General features: G+C 32.5%; 1 non-coding gene across 1 annotated transcript; it reads right to left on the minus strand.

The window, feature by feature from the left end:
* Positions 1 to 20,666: 20,666 nt before the first annotated feature.
* LOC111719464 lies at positions 20,667 to 20,785 on the minus strand. Its single transcript, XR_002769599.1, has one exon. It is a non-coding gene; the product is annotated as a 5S ribosomal RNA (ribosomal RNA).
* Between the last annotated feature and the right edge of the window lie 425 nt (positions 20,786 to 21,210).

The following is a 21,210-nucleotide window of genomic DNA, read 5'->3' on the forward strand; positions in this document are numbered from 1 at the left end:
ATGATCAAGGAAACCCCTGATTGATTTTATGGGCTCTTATGTCCACTTGATGAGATTGTAAGGGACTGACTTTTGTGCAACTTTTGCATCAAAGGGGGGATTGACTGGACCACAAAGCTCATTTATAACTCTGACTGATGCTTAATCATCATATGATGCCATTTGAGTCCTCTTTTAGTACAAAGGTCAACTACCAATTCTTAGATTCAGATATCTTTAAGTTCAAGGCCTCCCTTTACCATATCCCTGTTATCTGTGTGACCCTGAGATCACTCAATCTCTTAGAACTCTAGACAGTTCTAAGATGTTAATTGGTGAAAAAGGTGCTACATCACATAGTCAATAGGAATTTCTTCCTCTAGGAATTTCCTATGACAATAAAATCATAATCCTGTTCTTCTCCTTATTTAGCTTAATTATGAAATGAAAAATACCTGAACAAATTTCACTTTGGCTTATAAAACAACTCCCCCCTCCACAATTCCTTATATTCCCTAAAGAATTAATAAAACTATGGTCACTAGCATGGCCTATTTTACATCAATAAACTGCTGACATTAGTGATGTAAGGTGCTTTATTCTTCATGTAATTCCATTTCTCAAAATTATTTCCCATCCACAGAGAATTACATACCATTTTAATTCATCCTGCTTTACTGCATACACAATCTAATTTCTTAATGTAAAAATCAGCTGCCAATATCAGAGAGCTATACATTATGTGATAGTGAATATAATAGATGTTTGAAACTGAACAAAGCAATACTTCATATCTTATTACAAGCACTTTGGCTTGTCCATTTTGTACTTACTGATCATTCCTTCTGAAAATTCCCCTATAATATATTCTATGCAACACTGACATAACTTACAAATTCACTAATTCAGAATGTTGAAGTCATTGCAGCATATTTTTTTCTACACACGTGACTAGACTGACCATGGAATTAGAATCAATACTACACTTAAGCCGCACCCCCCTACAAAAAAAGGGGGAAAAAGAGGAAAGAAAGAAAGATAGGAAGGAAGGAAGGAAGGAAGGAAGGAAGGAAGGAAGGAAGGAAGGAAGGAAGTAGTTAAAGACAAGAAGGAAAGAAAGAAAGAAAGAAAGAAAGAAAGAAAGAAAGAAAGAAAGAAAGAAAGAAAGAAAGAAAGAAAGAAAGAAAGAAAGAAAAGAAAGAAAGAAAAGAAAGGAAGGAAGGAAGAAACAAAGGAAGGAAGGAAGAAAAAGAAAGGGAGGAAGGAAGGGAGGAAGGAAGGGAAGGAAGAAAGGGATGAAGGAAGGAAGGAAGAAAAGAGGAAGGAAAGAAAGGAAGAAAGAAGGAAAAAAGGGGGGAAAGAAAGGGGAAAGGAGAAAAGGAGGAAAAGACAGAAAGAGGCATATAGGGGGAAAAAAAATTAAGTGTTGTTTGTCTGTGTTATGCTGCTGATAAAGACCAAATATCAGCTTTGTTCCCAACAGGCAAAGTACTCAGCTAATCCATTAAGTGTTTTAATTTACACTGTTTCCTCTCCCCTCTTCTCCCCTCTTCCCCTCTGTTTTGTTTTGGGTATTTTTGCTTATTTAAATCCAAGGTTCTATCTTGATAAAAAGTCCTTGTATAAAGTAAATGTTTTGTGTACAGGTTTCATTTGATCAAGGGATGGGTCATTACCAAAGAGGAACATTCAGCCAACAATTTTTAACACTAATGCTTCTAGTTGAAGAAGGGACTTATTTAAACAAGACTAAATGGATTAAGAATAAATAGATTATGGAAGTAAAATTAGAGTAATGATATCTAGGTTCTAGAACCAGATATGCTACTAATTAAATATGTCATCTTGACTAAGTAACTTGGGTCTCACTTTCTACATCTTTAAAATGAAGAAGTTTTTACATATGGTGTACGCTGGACGCCAAAGAGAAGGGACACAATGATATCTTTCCTTTCTAAAATTATATTACTTTATCATAAGTTGTTCCTTACACTTTTTTGTAGGTTTTTCCACATTGTCTTACACACGAACTTGTAAGTATTATTCTTAATCTATTTGAGCTTATTAAGTATTTAGCTTTTGACACCACAGAAAGGCTAGATCAAAGTTAAACATTGGAAGAGAGCCTCTGGAAATTAACCCATAAGGAAGATCTCTAAATGGTGATATTTAACATCAAAAAAAAAAAAAATTCTAAGCTTCAGACCAGAGTTGTCATATACTAGATGTATAAAATTGGACATTACTTAACTTCCCTAGAGGGATTACTAATTTATAAACTGAAAGGATTTTATTATTTTTAAGATTCTTTGTAGATGTAACATTTTTTCTGATTTTGTCCTTTGATTTAAAAAAAAAAAAAAAAGCTATCTTGATTGGTGACTGAGTATGAAATTGCCCACTTGGCCCTCAGTATCTATTCAGACCATGATTCATCTTCACATTCCAGCTAGTTATATACTGTGTTAACGTGTCTTGCCACATCTCTGCCTTATACTAATTAAGTCTATTGCTCTTTTCTCCACCTTTTGGTTTGGGCATAGCAGTAGAATTTATAGCACTATATTTCATGAGAAGATCAAAATATCAACTCAACCCTTATCTATCTCAGCAACTCCATATAGAGTAAAACAGATCATTTGCTCTATTTTAAATACTTTTTTTTAACAATCTAGTGGGCACAAAAGAAGAATTATGCAAATTCCAAGGGGCAGTGTCTCATAGTAGGAAGAACATTTGATTTTTAGAATAAGAAAACTAGAAATCAAATGTCAATGCCGCCAGTTACTCTCTATGTAACCTTCAATAAGCACACAATTTTTTTTTCAATTCCATATTCTTTCCTAAAAAATTGGAATACCATATTCTGTATAATTCACTAGAGTTTTTGCTAATCAGTAGTTAAAAACTTGAAAAATCTGTGTGTAATAGTATTAGTATGAATATCACTTCCACAGCCACAGATATCTACTTCTCTTCTTGTCTGATTAGACAGTCTCTACTGTTGTAGTGTCTCAAAATTCATTAAATGGTGGCCCCTTCAAATGATCATATTCTATGAATCTAGCTAATCTGATTTCAGGAAAAAATATCAGGCAAAGCTCAAAGCCTCCCATCTTGTTATCACCTAGGGGAGCTTGTGCTGCTTTAACCTTGTTTTCAAAGATCCAAGTTACATTGGATTTCCATGCCATTAAGAATAATCTGGAGCAAAAGAAACCTGAAAGGTCATCATCTAATTTAACCCCATCTTTTTTTTTTTTTTTTTTTTTTTTTTGGTCATTGCTGTTGAAGGAAATAGCCCTACAGACTCAACATGACATGTTCAAATTACACAATAAGTGAAAAGACTTGAATTTAAATCAAGAATTTCTGCCTTCACATCAGTTTTCTTAACTATATTACCTTATTCAAAGTAAAAATTGAGTACATTTGAAAAGGAAACAAGTTAACATATGTAAAATGAGAGTTATAAGAACTGAATGAATAAAAACTTTAAAAATAATGAGTGCAAAATATGTACAGAATATTATGCTCTGCAATGGAGGAAATATAAAGAAGTCTGTTCTCAAGTAATTAATGGAAAGAAAATTAGGGTTACTGTGCATAAATAAGTATAATTAAATACAATTTGAGTAGTATAAATATAATAGAATAATGAATTTAGGGAGAAAACAACTTGCTGAGATTCTGACCACTTCATACTATGGGATCTCACCTCTCAGTATCTTGTGTTTAAAATGAAGTCTTTGGGCTAGATGATGTCTAAAGATTTTTGTTTGTTTGTTTGTTTTTAATTTTTCCTAATTAAATACTAGTTTTTGCAATACTTGTTCTTACATGTAACTGGAGAAAATAAAAATTTTAAAAATTAAAATTTAAAAAAAATCATTAAGGGTAAGGAGTATAAAAGACAATTGAGAAAATACCTTATGTGAGATACAGTTGAGTCAAGAGGCCTATGTGTGAAAAAACAGTAATACTATCAAATAGTCTGGAGATATACTGTTTCCCTATCACACTTGACAAAGAGAAAAGTGTGGTATTTGATTATATATCAATTCTGTTTATACTTTGTAGGTTTGATTGTAAGTAAAGTTGATGCTACTATTGGAAAGGCCAAAAAATGTTTAAAACCCTGGTTCCAAATAGGGTAGAAGCTTAATAATATGGACATTTGTTTTATTTTCCATCTCCCATTTTATAAGCACTCAATAATCAAAGTATTACAATTTTCAAATATTCCCTGCTTCATTTTCTCTACTACATCTATCATGCAACATGAACTTTATATGGCTTAATGAGCTGTAAACAACTAATGAATTAAAAAAAAAAAAAAAAAAAGTTAAAACTCCATCTATCTTTTCCAGGTAACACATCTATTTTTGTAGCATGTAGACTTGTATTGTATTTCTACCTTCATATTTTGCTTTTGAGTTTAATTAAAAGTATCATTGAGACAAGCAATGATACTATTTACTATTTCATCTCAATCTTTTAAATACAAAGGGATTGCTTTGTCTCCCAGGGAGCATATAGAACTTTACTGCTAGGAACAAAGGGAGCTAAAATTGATATATCATCAAATATCATCCTTTTCTCCTTGTCAAGGGTGAAATGGAAACAGAATGTCTCCAGACTATTTGATATAATTAGTATTTTTTCACTCATAACTGTATCCCACACAAAGACAATTTTCTCAATTTTCTTTTACTCTACTTACCCACAGTATTTTTTTAAAAATTTAATGTTTAAAATTCTTATTTTCCCCAGTTACATGTAAAAACAATCTTTTTTTTTATTATGAGTGTACATTCATTTTTTTTTAATACATGTTTTACATTTTCCTTAGGATTAATTTTGGGAGAGAAAAAAGAAAAAAAAGGAAAAAAAAACTATAAGAGGAAATAAAAAAGGAAAAAAGTGAACATAGCATGTTGATTTGCATTCAATTTCCATAGTGTTCTCTCTAGATGTGGATGGTATTTTCCATCCAAAGTTTATTGGGATTGATTTGGATAACTAAACTGCTAAAAAGAACTAAGTCTTTTCATCACCTAATCTTGCTGTTAATGTATACAATGTTATCTTGCTTCTGCTTGTTTCATTCAGCAGCAGTTCATATAAATCTTTCCAGACCTTTCTGAAATCAGCTTGTTTATCGTTTTTAATAGAAAAATAATATTCCATTACTTTCATATACCAAAACTTATTCAGCCATTCCCCAATTGAGAAGCATCTAACCAATTTTCCAAGTCTTTGTTAATGCAAAAATAAATAAACATATATTTTTGCACATGTGGGTCCTTTTCACTTTTTTATGATTTCTTTGGTATACATATTCAGTAATGGCACTGCTGCTTTTTAAAGTTTGGAGTGGAGTAAGAAGAACTTTGTGGCTTCAGAACCATCTTCAGCTATTTTGAAAGGAAACAGGTTACCTTATCTGCCCCTATGGGGAAGATTCATATCTCTATTAACTGTTTTGATGCATGTACTTAGATGATTATTAAGGTACAGTTCCTCTGTGCTGCTGGATTTTATTTATTTATTTATTTTTGCTTTTTATCATAGTTCTTATACTGTCTTCAAAAATCTTACTAATAAAAGAAAATCATAATTTAATAGTTCTCTAAAATGAAATATATCCATGTAAAACAAATGGATCTACAGACATTCAATGAAATTCATTTGTACTTTATACATAAGAGAAGAGAAAAAAATACTTCTCTTTGGAAACAAAAACAGAAGAACATAATACAATGAAAAAGTAAGAACAACAATTTACCATAGCAAAAGCTACATAATAATTTACCTGCAGGAAAATTGTCTTTTTCTCCTCCTTAGGATTTAATGAAATACAAGAACAATAAGTTCCCACTTGACATACTTGAAAAACTGTAAAACCTCTGATTAACTCAGTGTTTTATACTCAAAGGAATACTCTTTGCTTAAAAGAGGAAAAAGTGTAATAGAAAAGGGCAAAAATGATTAAAAACTGGGATAAAATACAAATAGTAGGAGCATTCCACTTTTTTAAATACAAATTTAAATCGGTTTGGGTTTGATCAGTCACATTAAATATGCTACTTTGGTTAATTATACTGAGCTAGATTTTCATAAATTAAAAGAGTTTTCCTTTCACAATATCTATATTTTGGGAATTGAAAAAACCTTTTTTTTTTTTTTTTTTTTTTTTTTTTTTTATTTAATAGCCTTTTATTTACAGGATATAAACATGGGTAACTTTACAGCATTAACAATTGCCAAACCTCTTGTTCCAATTTTTCACCTCTTACCCCCCCACTCCCTCCCCTAGATGACAGGATGACCAGTAGATGTTAAATATATTAAAATATAAATTAGATACACAATAGGTATACCCAAACAAAACATTATTTTGCTGTAGAAAAAGAATCAGACTCTGAACTATTGTACAATTAGCTTGTGAAGGAAATCAAAAATGCAGGTGTGCATAAATATAGGGATTGGGAATTCAATGTAATGGTTTTTAGTCATCTCCCAGAGTTCTTTTTCTGGGCATAGCTAATTCAGTTCATTACTGCTCCATTAGAAATGATTTGGTTGATCTCGTTGCTGAGGATGGCCTGATCCATCAGAACTGGTCATCATATAGTATTGTTGTTGAAGTATATAATGATCTCCTGGTCCTGCTCATTTCACTCAGCATCAGTTCATGTAAGTCTCTCCAGGCCTTTCTGAAATTATCCTGTTGGTCATTTCTTACAGAACAGTAATATTCCATAATATTCATATAAGACAGTTTATTCAGCCATTCTCCAACTGATGGACATCCATTCAGTTTCCATTTTCTAGCCACTACAAAAAGGGCTGCCACAAACATTCGTGCACATACAGGTCCCTTTCCCTTCTTTATAATCTCTTTGGGATATAATCCCAGTAGTAACACTGCTGGATCAAAGGGTATGCACAGTTTGATAACTTTTTGAGCATAGTTCCAAACTACTCTCCAAAATGGTTGGATTCGTTCACAACTCCACCAACAATGCATCAATGTCCCAGTTTTCCCGCATCCCCTCCAACAATCATCATTATTTTTTCCTGTCATCTTAGCCAATCTGACAGGTGTGTAGTGGTATCTTAGAGTTGTCTTAATTTGCATTTCTCTGATTAATAATGACTTGGAGCATCTTTTCATATGACTAGAAATAGTTTCAATTTCTTCATCTGAGAATTGTCTGTTCATATCCTTTGACCATTTTTCAATTGGAGAATGGCTTGATTTTTTATAAATTAGAGTTAATTCTCTATATATTTTGGAAATGAGGCCTTTATCAGAACCTTTGACTGTAAAAATATTTTCCCAGTTTATTGCTTCCCTTCTAATCTTGTCTGCATTAGTTTTGTTTGTACAAAAACTTTTCAGTTTGGTATAATCGAAATTTTCTATTTTGTGATCAGTAATGATCTCTAGTTCTGCTTTGGTCATAAAGACCTTCCCCTTCCACAGGTCTGAGAGGTAAACTATCCTATTTTCCTCTAATTTATTAATAATTTCATTCTTTATGCCTAGGTCATGAACCCATTTTGACCTTATCTTGGTGTATGGCGTTAAGTATGGATCAATGCCTAGTTTCTGCCATATTAGTTTCCAATTTTCCCAGCAATTTTTATCAAACTAGTAAGTTCTTATCCCAAAAGCTGGGATCTTTGGGTTTGTCAAAGACTAGGTTGCTATATTTGTTGACTGTTTTATCCCTTGAACCTAATCTATTCCACTGATCAACTAATCTATTCCTTAGCCAATACCAAATAGTTTTGGTAACTGCTGCTCTATAATATAATTTTAGATCTGGTACAGCTAAGCCACCATCATTTGATTTTTTTCATTAGTTCCTTGAAATTTTGACCTTTCTTTTCCATATGAATTTTGTTGTTATTTTTCTAGGTCATTAAAATAGTTTTTGGGAGTCTGATTGGTATAGCTAAATAAATAGATTAGTTTAGGTAATATTGTCATCTTTATTATATTTGCTCGCCCTTATCCAAGAGCATTTAATATTTTTCAATTGGTTAGATCAGACTTAATTTGTGTGAAAATGGTCTGTAATTTTGCTCATAAAGTTTCTGATTTTCCCTTGGCAGATAGATTCCTAAATATTTTATATTATCAGTAGTTACTTTAAATGGAATTTCTCTTGTAACTCTGACTGTTGGATTTTGTTAGTGATATATAAGAATGCTGATGACTTATGTGGGTTTATTTTATAACCAGCAACTTTGCTAAAGTTGTGGATTATTTCTAATAACTTTTTAGCAGAATCTCTGGGGTTCTCTAAGTATACCATCATGTCATCAGCAAAGAGTGATAATTTGGCTTCCTCATTGCCTATTCTTATTCCTTTAATCTCTTTCTCAGCTCTTATTGCTATAGCTAGCGTTTCTAATACAATATTAAATAGTAATGGTGATAGTGGGCAACCATGTTTCACTCCAGATCTTATTGGGAATGGTTGCAGTTTGTCTCCATTACATATGATGCTTACTGATGGTTTTCAATAGATGCTGCTGATTATTTTAAGGAAAAGTCCATTTATTCCTATACTCTCAAGTGTTTTTAATAGGAATGGACGTTGGATTTTATCAAATGCTTTTTCTGCATCTATTGAGATGATCATATGTTTTTTGTTAATTTGGTTATTAACATGGCCAATTATATTGATAGTTTTCCTAATATTGAACCAGCCCTGCATTCCTGGTATAAATCCTACTTGATCATAGTGTGTTATCTTGGAGATAATTTTCTGTAGTCTTTTTGGTAATATCTTATTTAAGATTTTAGCATTGATATTCATTAGGGAGATTGGTCTATAATTTTCTTTCTCTGTTTTCAGACTACCTGGTTTAGGTATCAGTACCATGTCTGTGTCATAGAAGGAATTTGGTAGGACTCCTTCATTCCCTATTTTATCAAATAATTTATATAACATTGGGGCCAATTGTTCTTTAAATATTTGGTAAAATTCAGATGTAAATCCATCTGGTCCTGGGGATTTTTTCTTAGGGAGTTGTTTAATTGCCTGTTCTATTTCTTTTTCTGAAATGGGGCTATTCAAGCAATTTACTTCCTCCTCTGTTAGTCTGGGAAGTCTGTATTTTTGGAGGTAGTCATCCATTTCACTTAGGTTATCAAATTTATTGGCATAAAGTTGAGCAAAATAACTCCTTATTATTTCTCTAATTTCCTCTTCATTGGTGGAAAGTTCTCCCTTTTCATTTTTAAGACTACTAATTTCATTTTCCTCCCTCCTTTTTCTAATCAGATTTACCAAAGGCTTATCTATTTTATTGACTTTTTCATAGAACCAACTCTTAGTTTTATTAATTAGTTCAATAGTTTTTTTACTTTCAATATTTTTAATTTCTCCTTTTAATTTTAGAATTTCAATTTAGTATTTGATTGGGGGTTTTAATTGGTCTGTTTTTAGTTTTTTAGTTGCAAGCCCAATTCATTAATCTTTTCTTTCTCTGTTTTATTCAAGTAAGCCTCTAAGGATATAAAATTCCTCTTATTACGCTTTGGCTGCATCCCACAAATTTTGAGTATGATCTCTCATCATTGTCATTATCTTGAGTGAAATTATTAATTGTATCTATAATTTGCTGCTTCACCCAATCATTCTTTATGATGAGATTGTTTAGTTTCCAATTACTTTTGGTCTATTTCCCTAACTTTTGTTGAATGTAGTTTTTATTGCATCATGATCTGAAAAGAAAGCATTTACTATTTCTGCTTTCTTGCATTTAATTTTGAGGTCTTTATGTCCTAATATATGGTCAATTTTTGAATAGGTTCCATGAACTGCTGAGAAGAAAGTATATTCCCTTCTATCTCCATTCAATTTTCTCCAAAGATCCAACATACCTAATTTTTCTAATATTCTATTTACTTTTTAATTTCTTTCTTATTTGTTTTGTGGTTTGATTTGTCTAATTCTGAGAGTGCAAGGTTGAGATCTCCCACTATTACAGTTTTGTTGTCTATTTCTTCTTGTAACTCTCTTAACTTCTCCTTTAGGAAGTTGAGTGCCATACCACTTGGTGCATATATGTTTAATATTGATATTGCTTCGTTGTTTATGCTACCCTTTAGCAGGATGTAGTTTCCTTCCTTATCTCTTTTAATTAGATCAATTTTTACTTTTGCTTGATCTGAGATAAGGATGGCTACCCTCTTTTTGACTTCATCTGAAGCATAATAGATTTTGCTCCAGCCTTTTACCTTTACTCTATATGTATCCCCCTGCTTTAAATGTGTTTCTTGTAAACAACATATTGTAGGGTTCTGACTTTTGATCCAGTCTGCTATCTGCCTCCTCTTTATGGGGGAGTTCATCCCATTCACATTTACGGTTAGAATTACTAATTCTGTATTTCCTGCCATGGTCTGTTCTATGAGAGCATCATGTAAAGCAGGACAGTCTGATGCATTTTTGCTGTTTGAGGTCTCTTCAGGTTTGCTGACCTGCTCTTTTTCTGCATAGAAGCTGTAGATCGTTCTTATCATCTTTTTATTCATGTTTTAAAGCCTTTAGGGTAGGTCTCTTAGGCAAGGGGGTTACCAGCTTCCTCTGCAGAGCAGGGAAAGATGTAAACCGATTTCTGGCTCCGAGGTATGAGAGTGCTCTGAGTGAGAGTTTTCCCTTCCCCCAACAGGAAATGGATTCAGCACTGGCTGAGCTATCAAACTGCTTAGTAGGGCTGAGTGGGTTAGCGATTGCCCTTGGCTAGAGACTAAGGGGTGAAAGTGTCACTGCCCCAGGCCGGATCCTCTTGTGGGACTGTGAGTATTAGCAGCTTACCGCAGACCGCAGACCACAGACCGCAGACCGCAGACCACAGACCACAGACCGCCCGGAACTCTGCCCCAGTGTCTCTGCCCAATGCAAATCGGCCCTGGAAAAGCTCTATGGCCCCAAGCCGAGCTCCCCACTGCGCAGATTGGAGGCTAACCCGGGCTGTGTCCTCCTGCCGTGCAGGATCACAACTGCCCCAAGGAAAACCCGTACTGCAGGTTGGGGCTGTGCGCTTGTGCTGAGATCTGTGCCTTCACACTCGGTTTGAGACTCTCCTCGGAACCTAATTTCTCTCCCTGTTTGCGCTGATCTCCCCCCTGGCCCCGGACCAACCTTTTTTGGGGAGACTGCAGATTTTCTTCAGCTGGTGAGTTGTTCTACTTCTTATCTTTACGAACTGTAGCAGTCAAGACTATTTTTGAGGCTCGATATAATATTGATAAAGAGGGTAAGAGAAGAGCTTAGAAAGTCGCGTGTGTCTTCTCTGCCATCTTGGCTCCGCCCCCCCCCCCCACACACACAACCTTTTTTAATCAGGGAAAATCTAGTTCCAGATTTCCAGATTTCAGGAAAGTACTTAGGTAAAACCTATTGGAGCATGAGAGAGAACTTGATCTATTATCAAATACCTAGATAGCAAGGGAATCTGTTTATACTGCCAATGCCCCTTGGAAATCATAAACTTGGAGATGTCCTACTAGTTTAAAAAAAAAAAAAAAAAAGATATAATGTGTAAATGAATTGGGTGAAGAGTTGATGGTACCAAAAACTCACATTTACATAAAGTTTTATATTTTCAATATATATATATATATTTCCATTTAAAACAATCCTATAGGGAATATAATTCTTATATTACTACTTTTTTCTTTTGAGGAAAAGGAGGCTTGTAAACAATTTAAGTTTTCAAGTTACCATACAAGAATTCCAATCCCAACCTGTCTCTCAAACATTATGGTTTTGTGGCATTTTTTTTTAATTCCATGACACTTATAGAATGCTACAGCTGAAAGGTTATTATGAGACTATGTAACCAAATCCTATAATTCTATAGATGAAGAAATTCTAACTCAAAATGTTGTGATTTACCCAAGATTATACAGCTTATCAGTGACAAAGTCAGCATCAGATTCCACATCATTTGACTTCTTAATTCAGTCAACCATAGTACTAGGCCTCAATACTTTTAAAAAGGTCAGCCCTTATTATAATCAAGTAGAGTTTATTCCAGGAATGCACGGCTGGTTCAATATTAAGAAAACTAACAGCATAATTGACCATATCAATAAAAAAATAATAGATATATGATTATCTCAATAGATACAGAAAAAGCATTTGACCAAATACATCTATTAAAAACATTAGAAAACATAGGAATAAACAGAATTTTACTTAAAATAAATAGCATTTCTCTAAAACCACCAGCAAGCACTATATGTAAAGAGGATAAATTAGAAGCATTTCCAATAAGTTCAGGGTTGAAACAATGTTGTTCACTATCATCATTAATATGCAATATTGTACTAAAAATGTTAGCTTTAGTAATAAAAGAAGAAAAAAAGATTAAATGAATTAGAGTAGGCAGTGAGGAAACAAACTATTACTCTTTGCAGAGGATATGATGATATACTTAGAGCATCCTAGAAAATCAACTAAAAACCCATAAGAAACAATAATATTAGCAAAATTTCAGGTTATAAAAAAAATTGTCAGCATTTCTATATGGTACCAACAAAGTCCAGCAGCAAGAGATTGAAAAATAAATTTGATTTAAAATAACTGTATATAATTTTTAAAAATTGGGGAGTCTACCTTTTAAGAACAACCTGGGAAATGTATGAATACAATCACAAAACATATTTCACACAAATAAAGTTAGATCTAAACAACTGGAAGAATATCAAGTGTTCAAGGGTAGGCCAAGCTAATAGACTGAAAATGAGAATTCTACCTAAATTAACCTACTTTTTCTGTACTAAAGTAATCAAACTGGCAAGAAATTATTTTGTAGAGCGAGGGAAAAAAAAAACAACAAAATTCATCTGGAAGAATAAAAGTTCAAGAATTTCAAAGGAATTAATGGAAAAAAATGTAAAGGAAGTTATTAATTGTACCAGACCTAAAACTATATTATAATGCAGTGGTCATAAAAACCATTTGGTACTGGTTAAGAAGTAGAAGTGGATCAGTAGAATAGGTTAGGTTCACAAGACACAATAATCAATGGGCTATCATGATCTAGTATTTGATAAACACAACTAAATCTTCTCTGATCATTTGATTCTATCCAAGTTGGCCAATGATCAATTAATTGTCAAATTTAATATTTCCCCCTTCTTAACTAACCTCTGAAACATTTGACACTGTTAACACACATCTTTTTATTGATATTCTCTACATATGGGTTTTCATGACAATGTTGCCGGTTGGTTCATTTCCTACTGACTTGACCACTTTTCCTCCAGCTTCATCTACTGCTTGTTTTGTATATGCTACTCCCCTCCCTATGGATGTATCCCTAAGGTTCTGTCCTGGGCCCTCTTTTATTCTCTCATACATTCTCTCACATGGTGACTTCATCATTTCTTAGATTCAATTATTATTACTATGCAGACGAGCCCAATTTTATATATCCATTTTAGTATCTTACCTGAGTTCCACTCACTGATTTCCAGCTATCTGATGGAAATTTTAAACTGGATATCCTGTGGGTATCTAAGCATAGTATAAAAACTAGATATGATTAACCCAAATCAGAGAAATAAATAACATGGTTAGAAATTTAGTCCAAGATTTACCTCAATTGGAAATAAACTAGAGAGCTATCTGTCTAAGCAACCCCAATCAATGGTTAATTAAGCAATTAATACATACAAGGTATTTCAGGTAATGGCATGCCAAAATAAGGGGGGACATTCCAATAAGCATTCAATCCACAATCCAAGATCTCTGTAGAAGAGGGAGATCTTTCCTACAGTGGACTATTTCATCTTTGGGCATTTTTGATCATTAAGAATTATTTCTTTATATCAAATAAAAATATTTTTCTTAAGTAAAATTATATCTGCTGGATGGGGTCAGTTGTTACTACTTAGATACAACAGAACAAATCTAAGTGTTCTCTGATGGAATCCTGCAAATGTTTTTAAGATTCCCATCAAGTCCACCAAATATTCCAGTTTCCTTCAAAGGGTCATTTCAAAGGTCATAACTTTTGCTTCTTTCCATTTTTTAAACAAAAACAAGTTTGCTCTGGGTATCCTTTGGCTAACTTTTATTAGAATACTTCTCAGTTTGTCAGTTACTTATTAATGGATCTAAATACTCTATAATTGGTCCACAAGTACCTTTGGTTTGGGATTATCTCCACTTTTACATATGTATAGATGTGCTACATGTATGTAATTATGTTGTTTTGTAGTTGTTTTTGTCATGTCTGACTCCTCCTGTCCCCATTTGGAATTTTCTTGGAAAAGATACTGGAGTGATTTATTTTTTCCTTCTGCAGGTCACTTTACAAAGGAGAACTGAAACAAACAAGATTAAGTGACTTGCCTGGGGTCACAGAATAAGTTCTTCAGACCAGATTTGTACTAGGGAAGATCAGTATTCCTGATTCTAGTCCTGGTACTCTATGCATTGTACCACTTAGTTGCCTTGTTATATTTGATAGAGATAAGTCTATTATATATCCGTCATCATATTTAACAGACATATCTCTGTGAAATATAATAAAATATGTAATAGAAAGTATATATGTATATGTCTTGTGTATACAACTTTTGATCTCTTAGTATATTATATTTTTTTTTCTTATCTTTATATCCTAAGTGTTTAGCAGTGCCTGACATTTAATAGGTACTTAATATTTGTCTTGCTTTGCCTAGAATAGGGAAGAATATGTCAGGACTGCAAACTTCTTCTTTTCTGTTGCTGTTACTTCATCTTAAGATTGTAGATCTAACTGTTTTTAGCTGTCTTGTTATTTTGACAGCAAACTTTGCCAAAAGAGAGACTTTTAAAACAAAAAATGGTTTTTCTTGCATGGCTGCAATTTCATGTTATAACCAGTGCAAATTCTTGTCACTCCTGTTTGCATTTCTACTTGACCCCTGCAATATGTTACAGAATATCAATGTTTAGCTAATATTGTACATTTTTGGTAGCAGTTGTTTCCTTTTCCCAGTACAATACTGTGGGTACTTGGAAAATGATTATTGAAATGAATTGAATTGAACTCAAAGGGTCTTCTCATCAACATAAACATCAGGTTACCTCTGCACCTCTTTTTGTGGACAATGCAAATCATCTATTTTGTTTTAATTCACATAATCACCCTGCTACAACCCTCCCAGGCACATTTATTCATTGGAAACAATAGGACATCTGCAATGTGACCATTTAACCAACTCTACCCATGGTGTTTCTTAATGACCTTCTTTTTCCCCTTGCTTTTCACAGAGCCTATGAAATGAACACATATTTGGCTTTCCCTGACTGTCCTTTCACTTGATTATGGCAGGTGCAGAAGATGCTTGGGAGCATGCCCTGACTATTAACCTAGATCTCTTCCAATGGGACTCCATCTGGTTCCACTTGCTGTCAGGTTTGGACTTTTCAGCTTAGTCACAGATGTCCTTTTTAAAAATTTCACTGTATACTACACAGTCATTTGGATTCTGTTGAGATTTTCTGTATAGGATTATCATCTATTAAGAAATGCTGAGGTGGTTGAGGTCAGAAAGGTATATCCCCCTGCTTCATCATTGGAATTCCAAGTGATAAATTTTTGGAGTTGAATCAAATTGATGCAAGTGGGTATAAAGTTCTTTCTCTGGAGACAAAAACATTGATTTTATTTTTAAAAGATTATAATAGTGGCAGAAATATGACAAAGTCCCATTATCTTTTGGATAGTTTTTGAATTTTCAAGTGAATTATACTATATTTAAAACTTGTAATAATTTTATTTTAAAAAAATAGATTGCCCAGTTCAAATAACCAATACTTCACAATTTTTTAGATGTCATATATTCTACTGAAATTATGAATTTTTTACATAACTTTATTTGCAAGATAAATTTATATAGCTATATCCTCCTTCCTGTGTCTGAATATATCTCTTATACCAGAGAATCAAAGATAAGGGGAAAAAAAAGCTTAACAAATTTAAGCAGTGCATCAATTATATCTTATATTCAATGCTCAATTTTTTTTTCCATTCTTCTTCAGGGATAAGTTTGATCATTATAATCTTACAGCATTCAATTTTACTTTTTTATTATTATTGTTCTTTCATTGGAGGAGGCTGATCTAGGCTAAATGAATTTCATTCTCCTCCTAGCTTTACTCCTTACCTTTTGAACTTTTCCACCATGCCTAAAAAGCTAAAAACATAAGTAAATATGTACTTAATATTTACATATGTTTATGTTTATGTTTTAGTACATAATAAATATTCAATAAATAATTATTTTCTTTCCTTTCTAATTCCATAGACCTTGTAATTGTCCATATTATTTCCTGATTATATATAATTCACGTTATATTATTTCATCTGTGTTGCCATTTTTAATGTTCCATATATTTCTTATAATACAATGAAATTCAATTGTTAGTGAACCATTGGGTATTTGTCAATTTCCCAGTCTACAGTCATTGTTATCAATGCATCATGATCAGTCAGGAAAAAATGACTAAGATTCTTATATTGGCCAAAAAGACAAAGCCTATTAAAGGTAAAAGCACTAGGTAATAAACAGAGATTCAGATAAGTACTCAATTTTTGTAAGCAGTCTAACAACAGCAAATGAGTGCATGTCTCAAAGGTAAATAGAACAATGTCAGATGACTCTGGCTGGAGGTAAAAATTGGAAGACTAGGTAAGAGATCAGCATCAGGGAGGCCATTTAGTTGTTGGCAGGAAAGTCATACTATGTAGAGGGTAGAGGAGTTAGTAAGGACTCTCAAGCCAAAGAAACTGGAATGTCATACTGAGAGAAAAGAAAATGACCTAAACATATTCTCTGTCTCTGTCTCTGTCTGTGTTGCTTTCTCTATCTCTGTTTCTCTCTGCCTTTGTGTCTCCCTTTGTCTCTATATGTCTCTCTGTGTGTCTCTGGTGCTTTCTGGCTCTGTGTGTGTGTGTGTGTGTGTGTGTGTGTGTGGCAGCAAATGAACCAGTACTTAGAACAGGGATATGAAGTTGTGTGGTTATAAGGATCAAGAGAAAATAGATAGATGAGATTACAGGATCAACATGAGAGCAGAAGCAACATAATGTTGATGTTGAACTTTGAGCCAATGTCCATATTTTATTTCCAATAAATAATTTAACTGGCTAATGCAATTTTTAGATAAATTTATAGGGGTGAATTCAAGAGCTAAATTGGTCTCACAGTTAAGGGCAGAATTGAAATGCTAAATGCAAGTTGTTTTTACTAAGACAGGGTATTAAAAAGGTTTCCTGTCATGAAATTAGGCAGACCATTAATGAATTTTTTATTTTTATTACTGTGATCAATACAGTTTTACTATTATTTACTTAGTTTATTGAACTAATAGTTAAATAGTTTATTTAACTATTTAATAGTTTTACTATTATTTACAGTTTTACTATTATTTTACTTTTTTACCTGCTCCAAAGCTATCTTCTTATACTCCCCTAAGCATTCCTCCAAAAAAAAAAAAAAAAGTTTAAGGATTTAATTGCTTCATTTATTTGGGTGAGGAAAATAATTAAAATCTTTCTCTAACTTGCAGTTCCTTAGATATTTGTGGTTGAGCTCTTCTAAACATTTATGCCTACCTCTTGGCATCCTGTAGTCAATTGTTGATCATTGATTTACCTCTAGGACCACTGAACTATTTCTTATAACATCTCTGTGTTATAACCTGGTATACTGGATTTCTTTGCATTCAAATCAGTTGGCTGTAATTGAAAACTCTCTCCACTATGTTCCCCATTTTTGTGATTACCAATCAAGTAATATTTACTGACCACCTAAATGGCATTATGAGAGAAACATAGATGTACAAGGCACAATTTGATATGGATATAGATATAGACTAGAAAAAAAATTATAGGCCACTGCAACCTTTATTTTACAGATGAGAAAATGAGACAGAGAGAAGATAATTTCTTTCACAGAGCTAAAAACTATACATGTTTAAGGTGAAACTTGAATCTAGGATTACCTGAATCTAAGTACAATGCACTGTTTACTACACCAATGCCACCAGCTATCCTCAAGGAGAATGTTATCTGGTTGGGAAGATAAGATACACATGAGCTTTTATATTCTAATTATTCAAGAATTTTGTTTTGGAAATTCACAGGTCTATTTATGTTAGTCTAGTTGGCTTTTGCTTCTTGCTGTTACTATATTGTCTCCCTCAAGCTATACTTATGTATGATATTGCTGTTCTCTTCTTTCTTAATGAGGAGATAAGCAAGATAAACTTTGCATATTTAAGCATGGAAATGATGTTTTAACTTTGATAAAAAAAATGACTTGAAATACTGAAAAGAAGGTATAACACTTAGAAAACTGAATAGATCTGGAAAATATTTTGTTTGGAATTAATGATTATGAAGTTGGCTTTTCTAAGAAATTTCTAGAACTTATCATTTATAAATTTATAGGAAATTAAAGATTCACAAGGACATTTAACTAAAATTACAGGCACTAAAACATTGTTGGGCTTGGTTTCTTCTTCTGTGAAATAGACGGCCTCTAAAATCTCCAGCTCTAAATCTATAATCTGATGATGTTATGAATGGAATGAACAATTGGTATCATTAAAATTTCAGCTGGGAGCAAGGTTTGGAGGTACCTTGTATACATAAACAAGCCATAAAATATATAAAAAGAAATTGTGGCAAGAGACTGAAAGTATCCCCTTATCAGAAATGATAGTTGAATTGAGGATTCTGGATAAAGAAACTTATAAACACTTAAAAGGCTTTTCAACAGAGGTAGGGAAAGACCTTTCCTTTCTGGGGGCCCTTAACAATAGAAATTCACCTCACCTTAGGGTTAGCATAGAAGAACTGGAGTAAGGACCATAATTGAGGTCTATACATAAATGTGAAACTAAATAGTATAACTGTAATAAACTGATTTCACTACATTAATAATGATGGATCTGAGCTCAATCTTCTTTATCCTCTCAGCTAGTAGAAAAGAATGCCTAACAGTATAGATTTGTGAGATGGTTGTTTGGGGAGAAGTGAACAGAGTTTTTCTCTATGTGAAGCTAATTGGCCTACAGGGACTTTGAATCTGAAAGCTTAATCTTATTAGGCATAGATTCTAACCAACAGAGCCAACCAAACCAGACAAGTTTATAGTAATTGGAGAAGGAAAGGTCACTTAAATCATACAGTATAAATTTAAGCTCACAATTCTGTTAGTAATGCAAGATTCAAAAAGAAAAGATTTTCCTCACCAAAGCATTCAAATTAAAGTCTAGAACCACTACTATTCAAAAATACTAAAAAATCAATAAATTCTAATAATGCAAATGATGCAATGATACAGTGATATAAATGATACCAACCAAAACATACCTACTAAAGATAATCTAAATGTCACATATGTTGTTAATGCAATGTGCATTTTCTCAATATTATATAATATTTATGCTAATCAATACCACACCAAGATCAATCACAAAATCTTTATGAATAAATATTTTAGCATTTTTTTGCAGTATGGAATACATTTGTGCAACTTAAATAGTTTAAAAATCACTTATATACTACTCTGAATTTATAGTAACCTAAAAGGTTGGTGAGCAGGATCTGGAATCTAAATATAAAACTTAATGGGAGATATTTGTTTGGAAAAAATAAACCTGATTTTTCATATTTCTTAACTGGAGAGCTTCAGACAGAGTCCTTAATCTGGTTGTTACAAATATGATAGATTTTACAAAGCATTATAAATGGCAAAACAAAACTGATAGTAATGAGGAGGGAAACTACAACTTAATGAATTAAGAATGGCTTTTGAAAACAGACCAACATAGATAAATCCAATTCTAAACCAGTTAGTATAAATGTGAAAAGATTCTTAAGATTTTTCAAGAGAGAACAATTATAGATTCACAAAGCTTTTTTTTTTTAACGTACAAAATTAAGGATAATATTCAAGATGCTACTCTAACCATCTTCATACAGATGAATTATTTTCTGTTCAGTAATTTTTGTCAAATAAAGTGATTAAATTAAAAAAAAAAACTATTTTCTTGTGGCTCTCCTTTCTCCACTTGGGATGGAAGTCATATGATCATTAAATTCAGAACTCTTAGTTTAATATTGATTATATAAAAAGCCCAAATAAAAAGTTCCAATTTCAAATGGAAATATGAGGAATAAGGTAGGATGGACTATGAAGTAAGAAATTTAGTTTTACTGTTGTTGTCTTCATATGTAGTTAGTCTGTTAACTAGTCTTCTTAATTACTTATAGGCTCCATGCTAAACTCTACAAATACAAATAGATGGCAAAAAAAAAAAAAAAGAATAAAAGAATAATCTTTGTCCCCAGGACTTTACATTCAATGAGTAAAGATAACTCATTAAAAAAGAGGAAGAAGAAAAAGGAAGGGGAAAGTTGTATCATGGTTGAAATGATGTTATTGTTCCTTATTTTCACAACATAATTCTTATCCTCTCTATTCTGGGATGTCTAGGAATCAAACTGAGTGGGTACTGTTTCTTTTAGTGATGGGAATAAAGTTATTTTCTTCTTTTTGCCAAGGAAGCTCTATTGAAAATATGGAATATTTGGAAGTACTAAAAAAAGCTTATCAAGAATATTTTTATTTATTTATTTATTTTTAAGGCCTACAGCACCCGGTATTCCCAGTAGGTCTCCCATCCAAGTACTAACCAGGCCCGACATTGCTTAGCTTCTGAGATTAGACGAGATCAGGCACGTTCAAGGTGGTATGGCCATAGACAGAATATTTTTATTTAAATAAATATATGCAAACAAAAAAAAGTGGCTAATAATTCTCAGTTTTTCAGATCTTTTGATTTGACTGTTATTCTCTAATTTCATCAAAACATTTGAAAATTGGGTCTAAATACAACAAATATGATGAGATTTACATTTTTAATAAGCACTTAATATTTATTGTAGAAAATAGTATATATTAAGAGATGAATACCAGCTTCAACTTATGAATATAAGATATGGAGATGAAGGAAAAATTAGGAAGGAATGATCAGAACTTGAAAAAATTAGCCTCATTCATATAAAAATATTTCTATTAATTTTAGTCAAAAATAATCAGAAAATTGCTTTACTATTTGTTGCTTGCTCAGATCTCAAAATCTTTAGTATACTTGAGTATTTCTCTTTCTATCTCTGTATAACAATAAT

The sequence above is a fragment of the Sarcophilus harrisii genome, chromosome 1 (genome assembly GCF_902635505.1).
Source record: "Sarcophilus harrisii chromosome 1, mSarHar1.11, whole genome shotgun sequence".
NCBI classification, from domain to species: domain Eukaryota; kingdom Metazoa; phylum Chordata; class Mammalia; order Dasyuromorphia; family Dasyuridae; genus Sarcophilus; species Sarcophilus harrisii.